General features: G+C 32.1%; 1 non-coding gene across 1 annotated transcript; it reads left to right on the forward strand.

The window, feature by feature from the left end:
• The first annotated feature begins 1,545 nt into the window (after positions 1-1,545).
• On the forward strand, positions 1,546-1,618 carry Trnaa-ugc. Its single transcript has one exon. It is a non-coding gene; the product is annotated as a tRNA-Ala (tRNA).
• The last annotated feature ends 9,657 nt before the right edge of the window (positions 1,619-11,275 follow it).

Here is an 11,275-nt window from a genome sequence, read left to right on the forward strand (position 1 = left end):
ATGGGAGTCTCAGGTTATGGGCTCGAAAGTTACCGGGCTTGGGGGTGAAATTTTTCATATTTGAATCCGCCATATCTCGGCTATGAAAAATCTTATCAAAATTTAGGCACCGCATTTTGAAGGTAAAGAGTAGTTATTTACGATGCCATTGTCAGTTTGTGAAAAAAAAATTTTCGCGATGTTACGGGGCCTCGAACACATCAAAATAACGGGTTTTTGACCCTTTTAGGTTAGAATATCTCGAAAACTGAGGGTGATGGAATTTTTCTGAGGTCAGATTCGGATTCAGCGCAGCAAAAACCTTCGGGTATAGTAGGTCTGGTCTCTGGTTCTGAGAATTGTTGGCCTGTTTAATTGATATCTTCCGTGTATGTACAAAATGCCTTTTTCTATAGAGATCTTGTATATTGTGATTTAATATACGTGGTACTACTTTAGGAGAAAGTTGCCGAAAATTGTATCCTTTGGGAATTTACATACTAATTTGGATAGGGCCCGCTAGTTTTCGTATATGGTGTGTTATCCCCTGAATGAATCAATGTCGGTCATAGTAGTAGTAGGCAAGTTTTTATTTCCTCCCTAGGATCGCCCAAAGGAAAATCTGAGCTCGAAAACTGCCTTACCTGCTGCCTGCTTTGCTGAATAATAGAACAAATTACTACAAAGAGACTGTTGAGGGAAATTTCTTTCTTTTCATTTTACATGAGAAATGAAATTTGTTCGAAAAAAGCGCATTTACCGAGTGTTTTTATAATCTTTAGAGTTTATACAAAAAATAAAACAAAATGGCTTCACGGTTTGCTCTGAACCTTATTTCTACGATTCTGATGCTATTTCAGGGTCCTTAAAGCTGGTCTGCTTAAGATTGCCAATAATAGAATTTTTAAGGGTAATTCGCTTAACACTTTTTTTTAGAAAAAGCTCCTAAGTATATTACATATTTAACCTCGTCCAATTTTCAGACAAAGACCTTCCAGCACAGTCTGCCTGGTAATAAGCGTCGAATTCAGACAAATTAATCATTTGTATTCCTATGGATACGCGATTTTTCCTCCGCCTAAAAATTCCCCAACGGTAACAGAAGAATTGTAAATCCTATTCCTCTCAATCGACTTATGTAAGTAAAATTTAACGAAAGCATTTATTATTATTAATTATTAATTTATTATCATTATTATTCTTTTAAAAACGCTCTCTAGCTCCTCTGGGATATGAGCCCAGGTCCTTCAGATTGCTGGTCTGATGCTCTACCAACTGAGCTACGGAGAGACGAGAACACTTTCCTCACAATCAGAATGTCAACGTCTTGTAAGATTTTTCTTTCTCAACATTAAATTCATATTTTTATTATTGATGTGGGTTTTTTGACCAGGAAAATTAATTAATTGTTTAAGATATTAGTTTTGTTTTTCTACTTGGTCATAATCAATATTATTAAAATATTGATTAATTTTTAAGATGGTGAAAAAAAAACTCTCGCTAGCTCCGCTGGGATATGAGCCCAGGTCCTTCAGATTGCAGGTCTGATGCTCTACCTCGTCTCGTCTCTCCGTAGCTCAGTTGGTAGAGCATCAGACCTGCAATCTGAAGGTCCTGGGCTCATATCCCAGCGGAGCTAGAGAGCGTTTTTTTCACAATCTTAAAAATTAATCAATATTTTAATAATATTGATTATGACCAAGCAGACAAACAAAATTAACATCTTAAACAATTAAATAATTTTCCTGGTCAAAAAACCTACATCAATAATAAAAATATGAATTTCATGTTCAAAAAGAAAAATCTTACAAGTATAAGGAATGACGTTCACATTCTGTTTGTAAGGAGATTGTGAGAAAAGTGTTCTCTTCTCTCCGTAGCTCAGTTGGTAGAGCATCAAACCGGCAATCTGAAGGACCTGAGCTCATATCCCAGCGGAGCTAGAGAGCGTTTTTTTCACAATCTTAAAAATTAATCAATATTTTAATAATTTTGATTATGACCAACTATACAAAAAAAATTAACATCTTAAACAATTTATTATAAATAAACATCGCAGAATTCAATTTCTGAAATTAGCCCGCATGAATATTCGACAGAATAGTTCTTCTCAGAGAATTACGCTTTATTCTAATTAAAGAATTCTCCAAGATATATCCTTAAAAAACACCAATCTTGCTTTACATAATTTCAAAAAAAGGCGCGAACGATTAAGACGGATAAGACCAATCATTTCTTCTAATCATTACATTTGAGATTCAACATAACTCCGACCTAAAACACTCATGAAACCGGAAAGTTCTACAAACCAGATTTAAATCCTGGCTCTCCCCTATTAACTTTAAATTCTTTTGAATCTTTCTTCATTTCCTGGAAATGCACCAGCCTGTATCATTTCAAAAATCTCTTTTTCAAATATTTGTACAATACTGCTAACCCAGCGATAAAAATAACTCACTGATCAAACTGTCATCTTTAATTTTTTTAACATTTCATCTTTAAACTTCCTTTTGATTATATTAACATTAGTAAATTATGTATTATTTCGGATCTGTGACAAAAAGCCTAAACGACAAAGCACCCGTACAATAAAAGTCGCGCTACCTTGAAGTGCACAAGAGCTAGACTAATTAAACACTCAATTTAAATGATTATGCCTTAATATCGTACCTAATTTGATGCGAATTCTGATGTCGACTCAATTTATTTTATTTAGTTTATATATTTAATTATAAGATAAATCAATTACTCTACGATCAGTGCTTGCACATATTTGTTATGACCTTGTACTTTCTTGTTCTTTAGAGGGCTATTTAGCCTTAGGGACTTTTCGTTAAAAATAACAAATACAAATAACACCGTTGAACATCAGTTAATTACGAGTGATATGTTATGAAAAGAACAACATATTTTTTACCTTTCTATCAAAAGAAGAGTTACTTATCGTTGAAAAGATCTTCGCAACAATGTACCCGGTAAGAAGCTTTGCATTGAAAGGTATTACAAATTTTTAATCCCTAAGAATGCCGTTTCTGTCCTTCGTTTTTTAATCCTCATTAGACGGCGACAATAATAAGATTCCAATCCATTTTAAAGCTGATTCCAGCAACCAGACGTAACATCCAATAAATTAAAAACACAATTTTTGTTCGAAGCGTTAGAACGCGCTCCAAAAGAATAAGATTTGCCAAATCAATTAGGATTATATACAAAAATACATCTCTTTATCTTAAAATGTTCGCTTTGTTTAAATATTATCAATTACCAAAATATAAAATTATGATAAACAATTATTTTTCACTAGAACCTTCTGTATTGGAACGACATCGTAAAGTAGCCGACGTTATGTTTTGAAAAGCCTTATTATTATGCGAAAAACAGTAAATAAAAGTAGCTAAATGTGCTAACTTAAAAGAGATTAAAATTTGTGTATTTCTTAGTTGACTTGTGGTATTCAGAAACATATTGTGGGCGCTAGGTACAAAAAGGGATTTAATCTAAGAGATAACTTCTACTGCCGCGGAGATACTTTTTAATGCAAGCCTTCTTACCGGGTACTGCTGGCGTTAAAAATGTTGTAGGGTACACGAAACGCATGCAATATACCAATGCTAGAGCTGTTTTTTTGTTTGTTGAATTTTAATGGTAAAAAAACGCGAATCGCTCAACGATTCATTCAGTAATGCGTTCATTATGATCAATGGACATGGAAATACGTCAAAACATAATTTCCACTGTTAAATTTTCAAACTGTAGATTTTTTTGGCGAAGTGTAAACATTATCGGTAGCCGTAAAAACAGTACAGCACAGTACTTGCAATCTCGAAAACAATTAGCAACCTCTCAAATTTTAGTTACACTCATAATCTTATCATTTTTCATCCTCAAAACCTGCAATCATAAAGAAAAATTTTTTTCGAATATTTTCAGGAAAAAAATGTAAATTCATTCTCAGACAATTAATAATATTCATGACATTTAAGCATGAACACATTTTTTCCAAACAATGACTTCAATATTCACGGATGCAGAGTCGTCAAATGCAGTCAATTAAAACCTTCAATTTGCTTTATTTGCATAAATAAACAATTTAATCTTCAATTGCTTTTCAGTGAACATTTATATTTTTCATTTCACTACAAACAATCTTTTTCTTATTTGTTTACTCTCTTTCTGAAAATTAACCTACAAAACAATGAGCAACCTGTCAAATTCTAAATATACACACATAACCTTACTATCCGTGATCCTCAGCACTTATCAATAGTAAGAAAAATTATTTTCGGAATATTTCCAGGAAAAAAATGTACATTAATTTTTATAAAATTATTAATGTTCATGGTGTTTCAACATAAACTCATACTTATTTCTCCACTTCTTTACAATTCATAAATGCAACTCAAACGTTCACTTCACTTCTCTTTCATAAATCAACAAATTATTCTTCAACTACTCTTAAGTCAGAAATTTGACAATAAACTATTAAATTCGGCGTATTTATTATAATTCTTTTGTAATTTTAAACTTTACGCGACAATAAATAGGTTTCGGAAGGTCACGCCGCCAATTGGACAACTTCTGCTATCATTCTCTAGCTTTTTGATACACGCACGACCCTCTTTCGAACACATTTTACCACTGTGCACAAACTATACCTTTTTAGGTGAAATGACATTTCGGTGAACTGGACTTTAGGCGAATTGGATACCTGCCAGCCCTATCCGGCTCCCCGAGCTTTTGTACAGCAGATGTTGTTGCTTACAAGTTCCACATAATGGGTGAACTCATTACTAGCCACCAGATAACGCGTCATTCGTCCTGCTCTACAATAATAAATTAAAAATTAAATAATAAAATAGCGGGTATTAATTTATAATTTTGACTTTTGGTGATAATAGTAAATATAGTGCGTTTTCTTAAATCTTTTGATGTTTTGAATATGGGCCGTTACAAGGGCAGGTCGTGTATCCTGTATAGTACCTTTTTGTAATTCGGGATACAACTCCTACCAAGAAAAGCGGACTCTTCTTTCAGTTCCTTCAGATACGGATCGTCTTCTCGAATGAAAAAAAAAAAACAATTTCTCGGCAAGATTGCACTTCAAAAAAAGGTCAAGTTGTTTGTGAGCTACATTTTCTACCCGAACAAATTGTCAGGACACAAGAAGTAAAGGATCACGAGAACTTTGAGATGCATTATTTATAAAATTATACAGTAGGAAAATAAGCATGTTTTGTGCTTTTTTTAAACTCATTTTTTTTAATTCTCACTAACTTTTGTCCTATTGAAATATTTATCGTTTTCTTTTTTAATTTGAAAGCGTTTATTTATTATTTTGAAATCGACCGAAAAATATAAAAAAGCTTCGAAATTAATAAAATAATGGTGGTTTTTCTAAAAATATGAAAAGTTGTTTTAAAAACAACCCAAAATTACATATTTTTTGCCAATTTCGTTTTAAAGTTTTAGTTTCAAAATAAAGATATCTGGTGCGTTTTATGCGGGTCAAATAAATTTTCTAGCCAGGAGAATTTTTTTCATATCAAATAAAATCTGACTTTGGCAACAATCCTATTTAGTTTAAACTCTAGTAATTAATGTAGAAATTAATTAATGAATATTATTCCACGTTTCGAAGCATATTTCAAAAAAATATACAAACATTGTTGACAGAAAATGCAGTTTTTAAGCCGTTTTCCCCAAAATACATTTGCTATTTAACAGTTTGGTAGCCCTGCTATGAGTGTTTTTGTGGTGGTGTTGTTCAGTTTTACAATATGGCGACGTGAGTGTTGTTTTGTGATCAACACGTGTGATGGTTCTCATCAATTTTCGATATCCGCCTTTTTTTGGATTTTTGGAATTAAAGTACGTATATATAAAGTATATTCAAGTATATTCAATTTCAATTATTATAGATTATACAAATTACTTAAAAATGTAAGCTAAGCAGAAAAATTTAGAATTTTTCACGCCCTTACGCATATCCAAACATGCCAACTTATACGACAAGAGGTAATGTCTTTAATATTTCAGTATCTCCTGAAATGTTGTGACGTCTCCGCAGTATATTCTCCCAAAAAGGTGTAATATAGTGTAAAACTATATCAGAAACCTATTTCATACCGTTTTACGTTGTTTAAATTTTGTCTGGTGTATATCATGACCAGTCTAGGCCAGGATCTACTATGACAGACTCTGGTGCCAGAACAGCACAAACACAGTTTCTTCTTTTTCTCGCGCCCAATTGGCGCCAGTCTACAGTTATCTTGCTACAAGGGTTACTTCTGACCGTGTATAGCAATTACTTTTTATATTAATAAGTAGGTTATGCTGTGTACAAGCCAGAAAAACATGAATATCATTTAAGTTTAAGATCTACATATCTTATAACAAAAGCGTAACGTAACCTTAATCTGCTTAAAATTAATTTTGTTCCAAATCTTTCAAACTCCAAATTAAAAATACTAATATGTGGTTTAAAAAACCCTTTAAAAAAACCTTAACATATTTAACGTTGTAAGTTTTCTATAAAACGTAATGATTTTGTCATAAAAAATACCAATTTTCTACGAAAAAGCCGCAAAATAACCGTAAAATATTTTTAAATGTATGTATTTTTTCCAACGTAATTATTTTTTCATAAACATACCGATTGTCTGTGAGACCTGCCGACAGAATCTTCAAATATGTTTAAGCCTGTGGCTTTTTTCTATACGTAATAATTTCTTCGCAAAAATACCCATTTTTTGGCGATGAAACAGCAAAATAAAATTCAAATGTTCAATTTTTTAACTTTTCTTTTATACGTAATTATTATTTTTTTTTAATACCAATTTCCTGCAAAAAATCCTATCATAACCTTTAAATGTTCAAACTTGTAAGTTTCCTTCCATAAGTCATGATTTTTTCCTAAAAATACCACCCTGCTGTAAATAAATGGATAGTGTTTTTATCCGTTTAAACTATTTTCTATCTTTAAGATTGAAATGGAAATACTTGATGTGTCCATATTGATCCCACGTCTATCCGCCACTTATCCACATGTATGCTTTTCTTTCCACCCCCAATCCCTGTTCTACTTTTTCTTTCCAAATGAATCATTCGCTTATCCACAACTATCTCTTTCTATCCGTTGGGCAATCCAAAATCTTGGCTTTCTTTTCCAATCCCTATCTTTTTATCTGATTGAATCTTTTTCTATCTTTTCCAAAATCTAAGATAGCATCATCTTCTTGAATCCTATTCTTTGTATATAAATAAATGCACAACTTGGCTATCTCTATCCGTTTCTATTCTTTAGGCAATCTAAGATATCCTCTAACTTTTTTAGTTCCTATTTTTCTATCCAAGTAACTCCATTTCTATCTTTTCTGAAATACAAGATAGCCCTATCTTCGCGAAGCCCAGTCTTTCTATCTAAATGGATCCACAGCTTATACACCTCTATCCTTTTCTATCCGTTGGGTAATCTTAAATTTCGTCTATACTTTTGAATACCTATTTTCCTATCCAAGTGAATCCACATCTATCTTTTTTTTCATATGAGATAGTCCTATCTTCTTGAATCCTAGTATTTCTATTCAAATGAATCCTCCGCTTATCCACGTCTATCCTTAGCGAGGCGCGCGCCACGAAGGAATAATAAGGAGACCCAACTGCCAGTGAGAAGTCATCTGAAACTGGTAATACAAACATTACCGTAAGTGATATGCACATTACAGGAAGATCTTAGATTTGAGTGCGCAGGTGCGCAGTTGTCCTCTTCCTATACATGGAAAAGTGTGCGAAAGTTTGTCAAATTGACGTAAGTTAGAGGTTGTGTTCTTTTGTTGATCATCATACGAAAGATACACAAAATAAATATATGAACAGTATTTTCGGTACTTGTTTGAAAAATGTTTGAACAGATTTTGAAAAGGAAACGCATAGGTAAGTACATTTAAATTTTCAATATGATAAATAGGCTAAAGATTCTCAAGGCTCAATGACAGTTAGGTAAAACAATAAAATATATTGGGCGTTTATTGTACTGACAGTGAAGGCTTTAAAAAAATGAAGTGTATTTGGCTTCTTCGGCGTGTAACTCCGTCCACAACTCGAAACTTGACACCTCATGGCTTAGAACACATTTCTGACACTTACTTCAAAACAAACAAACAGAACCTCTCAACTTTCGTCAATTTGACAAACTTTCTCATTCGTACACTTTTCCATGTATAGGAAGAGGACAACTGCGCACCTGCGCACTCAAATCTAAGATCTTCCTGTAATGTGCGTATCACTTACGGTAATGTTTCTATTGCCAAGTGGGGGAACAGAGTTAGGTCTCCTTATTATTCCTTCGTGGCGCGCTCTAGTTGACGTACATCCTTGACTTAGTACCAGCAGGTTTCCAGTAAGTGGCTAACTGTAAAAGTCAGACACAAGTGAAATAATGTACACAGTCTATAACTGGAAGGTCAGCAGACGCCTTTGCAGAGTTCGAACTGTGACTAGGAAGTCGTAAAGCTAGGGAATTTTGTTGTTTGGTATATAAACCGTTGCTGGTTTATGGTAATACTGTTTTTCGGGACCATGGATAGGAAAATATAGACAGTTGTGACTGTAATGGATAGTCAGGGGTACAAAGAGATAGATCTAAGTACACGCGACGGATAGAGCGTAGAAAGAAAAAAATAGAGTTTGTGGGATGCAAAGTGGGCATTTGGGAAGGATTGAATATCTTTTTCTATCCATACGTTTCCATCTTTTTGAATCAGTTTTCTTCCAGTAGGGCAGTTTTCTAAGAAAAAATCAGCAACACATAGCTTTCAAATACTGAAAGTTGTAAGTTTTCTTTCATACGTGATTATGTTTTCTTAAAAATAACAATTTCATATGAAAAAAGCGTTAACACAACCTTCAAATTTTCAAATTTGTAACTTTTCTTTCATAAGTAATGGTTTTCCCTTTAAAATACCCATTTTTGATGATATAATAAAAAGTAACCTTTAATTGTACAAAAATTTGAGCTTCATTTTATGCATAGTGATTTTTTCATAAAAATAACAATTTCCTATTAAAAACCCCTAACATAACCTTTAGAAATTCCAATTTGTACCTTTTCTTCTATAAGTAATGATTTCTTCTAAAAAAATACCAAATTTTTGTCGTTAAAGAGCAAACTTATATTTTGTGAGTTTTTTTATTCGTAATGCTTCTTGTCTTTGAAATACGAATTTCCTAGAAAAAGTCCTAGTATAACCTTTAAATATTCAAACTTGTAATATTATTTCCATTAGTCATTATATTTTCTTAAAAATACCCATTTTTAATGATAAGACAAAAAGTAACCTTCTATAGTTAAAACTCGCGAGATTTGTTTGACCTAAAGTTCCATAAAAATATGTGCATTCTCTTTGAAACTTGATTTGATTTACTTCTTTATTATCTACCGTGAAAATAATTACATGAAATTACCCAGATAACAAACATGCCTGGCACATTACCGGACCGACGGGCGGCAGACGGCGTGCCGGCGATAAAGTGTCATTTGGTCGGTATGAATAAGTGCGGGCAGAATTGACTTCCGTTACCCGCACAATGTGTAGGGAACGATATGCCTGCCATTAAGCATCGTTTTGTCGGGATGAAAGTGCGGAGAAAAAAAGATTTTGTTACTGTATATTATAAACAATTTATATAAAGTAATTTTAAAAATAACATTGAATTGTGAATGTCAGATAACTGGAATATTTTCAGTTACATGTTATCTGATTTTAATGATTAAAAAATTATTTATTAGTTTATAGATTATTCGAGGTTTTAGCGTTAACTATACACTGACAGTATGATGTGGAATGATAGAAACGGCAAATGAATGTTGTCAATAATATGTTTATTCCAGAAGTTTGAAAATAATTTAAACAATTTCCATTTCTTTAAATAACTTCCTCCACTAAAAATCATAAAAAACCAAAATGTTTTGGAATTAATGATAAACTTAATGAACGTTTAGGACAAGTGTTTTTTTTTAGTCATTTTGCAATTTTTTGGTCAATTAATAATCGTTTACAAGTTATGTCTATATTTTGTCATGTTTCTTGGATATTCTTTTTATGTAATTTGTTTTTCAAAAGTTAAAACATGGGAAATGAAATCTAGATATTCAGCAAAATATATATTTTTTGTTTAAGAAATCCATAATTTTCTTTTTTAAACTATACGACTTTGAATTTCGCGCTCAACAGTGGTGTCAGAACTTGGATATCTCTGGCATGTGCAATAGTGATTCTGTGTATTTTTAAATTAACACATGGAATTACATAACCTAAAAATACACAGGAATAACAACTGCGCGTGCCAGAGATATCCACGTTCTGACACCACTGTCACCGCGGCGCTAGCTTTTGAGTGTGTGTGTAAACTGTACACTTCGTCTGTGAGTACAGTCGCAAGTTCATTGTAGAAAAACGTGCTTGTTTTTCTTTGAAGTTTTGAATTCTTTTATTGTAATTCTTGTGAATATTCTGATTGATTTTTTTCGAATGCTGATTGATTCTTTGGATACTGATTGATAATCGAAAATTACAGGTAAGACTATACTATTTTCTTTCTTATCGTTATATATAAATGTATAGTAGTGTCTCCAATTTGGACTAAACAGAAGTCGCGCTTGGCGCGATGCTTAACCTCAAAACGTAAACAGTAAAATAAACGATTTTGTTTAACTTTTAGTTGTAGTGTAATTGGTATATAAATCAAAGAGAATTATAAGATTACACTGAAAAAGTCTTGAAGGATAATTAAACTATGTATTTGTTTTTATAAACGTGGTATTTTTATTTTAAAAATTCAATTATTTGGTTAAAATTGCATGTATTTTGTTGAAAATTTGTCTTTCTTTGTTAGAACATTTATTTTATTTGTTAAAATTTCACAGTTTAGGTTAAAAATCTAATTATTTTGTGGAAAATGCACCTGTTTTGTTTAAAAATCATCCTTTTTGTTTGTAACCATGTCGTTTTGGCTTAATAAATCAAATACTTTTTCAAATTTACAAGCCAAAAAGCTGAATTCGTGACAAATTTGATGAAGTTAATAATTTTCAAACAAACAGTTGAATTTGTAAATAGAAAATATGAGCTTTCAAAGAAAGATGTAATAGCTATCAATTTTACGAAGAGATTTAAATTTAAAATTAAAAAAATATTCAATTCGAAACGAAAAAATTCATTTTCTACTAAATGCGTAAATGGCTTTTGGTCGATTTTGATTAAACTTCGTAAAATTGTAGTTCTCAATGTCTCGATCA

Source organism: Belonocnema kinseyi, chromosome 3, assembly GCF_010883055.1.
Source record: "Belonocnema kinseyi isolate 2016_QV_RU_SX_M_011 chromosome 3, B_treatae_v1, whole genome shotgun sequence".
NCBI classification, from domain to species: Eukaryota; Metazoa; Arthropoda; class Insecta; order Hymenoptera; family Cynipidae; genus Belonocnema; species Belonocnema kinseyi.